This window comes from Brienomyrus brachyistius, chromosome 6 (assembly GCF_023856365.1).
Source record: "Brienomyrus brachyistius isolate T26 chromosome 6, BBRACH_0.4, whole genome shotgun sequence".
NCBI lineage: Eukaryota > Metazoa > Chordata > Actinopteri > Osteoglossiformes > Mormyridae > Brienomyrus > Brienomyrus brachyistius.
In genome coordinates, this window is record NC_064538.1 from 20,424,935 (window position 1) to 20,426,975 (window position 2,041).

The window sequence follows — 2,041 nt, forward strand, 5'->3', positions numbered from 1 at the left end:
TACGTGATCGGGTGACGAATAAGACATTTTGCCTGCTGTTTGTGGGACATCAAAGCAGCAATTAAGTGGACATTAAGCCTGAAAGGATGTGGCATTTTATACGAGGTTTTCCTCCAGAGGAGCGATGAAGTGAGATTCAGAAGCCGTAGTCCTTCAGAAAACACCAGACCCAGAGCGTCCTCAGCTGAAGCCCCTGCTCCTTATCACATGCTATTTATTATGCGTTTCCACATTTCTAACTCTCACTTTTGAAATAAGCGGCAAACCGGCGGTCATAGGTCGTCTTCAAAGGCTAATCCTCAGCAGGCTGTGCCGTTTACAGCCCCGGAGACAAAAAACAAACAAATAAGGTGAAAATTGAGACTTCTCATCAGCCCACCCCCCCCCCCCCCCCCACAGATTCCCGGAGCAGACCCCCAGGCAGCATTGCCGGCAAACGGTGGACATATGCCCCTCCGAAGTCTCTTGTTTGGATTCTGGTTCGGGTCCTGTTGACCCCAAGGGTCCATGGCGAATCATGTTTGATTTCTCGGACAGGGCCATTGACTCCTGACCCCATTGATCTGCCTCAGAGTGTCGTTTTAGGAAAAACGCCCAGCTGCGTAATTGGGTGAACCTGAACTAATTCTTGAGATCACAGTACCTCCAATTGTGTATGCAGTACAGGGTCTCAGCGAGCCTCAGACCTCTTCCAGAAAGTACAGAACACCTCGGATGGGATGCCAGTCCAGCACAGTACAGACACCATAACTTTAACCATAAGTAACCAAATGAAATATGAAACTTTTTAACTTTTTTTGACTGCATTCACAGATCTCTGTGAGGACCTGAAAAAATAGCATGTTTTTATTACATGGTAGGAAACATTTGGTCTCCACAATGTAATATAAACATAATCAACACACACACTATTTAGGGAAACTATGTTTACCCAAACAGATGTTTTTGGCTTATAGGAGGAGATATTTTGCATTTATTTATCCAAAGCATTGCACATTTGAGAAAGGAGGGTCAGGTCTGAACTGCTGCTTGCCCAAGAGCCCACTGGTGACATCATTATGCTGACCCTAAGATCTGAAGTGGCGACCTGCTAATCACAGACAAAGCATCCTAACCCAGACAGCCACACAGCACCCCCAGAAGAACGGCTAAGGAAGACAGGGAGACCACGCAGAGCCAACATACATGCAGAGCAAAGGTATAACACACAGAAATAATCATCTGAGGCTGAATGCCAGCATGACAGAAGCACCAATCATGGTGCTGCAGAAGCCATGATGTCATCTCCCTCAGGGATCATCTGACACCTCGTCGGACCCAATGTTGTTTAGTCAGCAAGTCGAGACAACCACGGTGGCTGCTGCTATCACCTTACTCGACCAGATCGTATATTCACAGACGACCTTCCCTCGAATGCTTCCCTTTCTGGGAGAATTCCCCCCCCCCCCCCAGTTGCTGTAGTATGAGGAAAAATCTCAGTTTACAGACCTGGATAATGTACCAGTTAAAGGTGACCCTCATCTTGTGAAAGGACACCGTGCCCTGACCGTAGGCTGTCCATGGTATAAGACATGGGACTTATTACCCTCCCCTGAGAATTTAGCTCCCCCCACTGCAAAACCCAGGAAAATCGACATGGGGGGGGGGGGGGGTAGGGCTGCTGGCGGATGATAACGTTTGTTATGACATTTTCAGATCTCCATTGCCGAGGAGACACCAGCCGTCCTCTTCAGTTCCTCACGCGAGGCGGCTCTACGGCGCTCCCCGGAGGCGTGCTCAGTCAGAGCGTGCCGGTGAATGTCGCTCGCTCGCTCGCTCTCCCCGCTCATCCGCTGGAATTAAAAATAGTTCTGCGTTTGACCTGAAAAATTATTCTCACCAGAGAGGAGGTCCGGTGGAAGACTGAATCGAGAGCACAGAGTCCCGCAGCACTGTCGCGGGCTTCCTGCACTGTGACACGGCCCACCTTCCAAATTCCAAATCTGCCATAGTAAAGTATGTCTTTTTCTTATCCTACTTTAAAACCTGAGCCAGGTGATAA

The 2,041-nt window shown here is 48.8% G+C and overlaps 1 long non-coding RNA gene across 1 annotated transcript in view; it reads right to left on the minus strand.

Moving 5' to 3' along the window:
* Positions 1–1,554, minus strand: part of LOC125744326 (uncharacterized) — a 4,591-nt gene extending 3,037 nt beyond the window's left edge. Inside the window, exon 1 of the long non-coding RNA XR_007398334.1 lies at positions 1,489–1,554. This is a non-coding gene — a long non-coding RNA (uncharacterized LOC125744326). The remainder of the gene's footprint in view (positions 1–1,488) is intronic.
* Between the last annotated feature and the right edge of the window lie 487 nt (positions 1,555–2,041).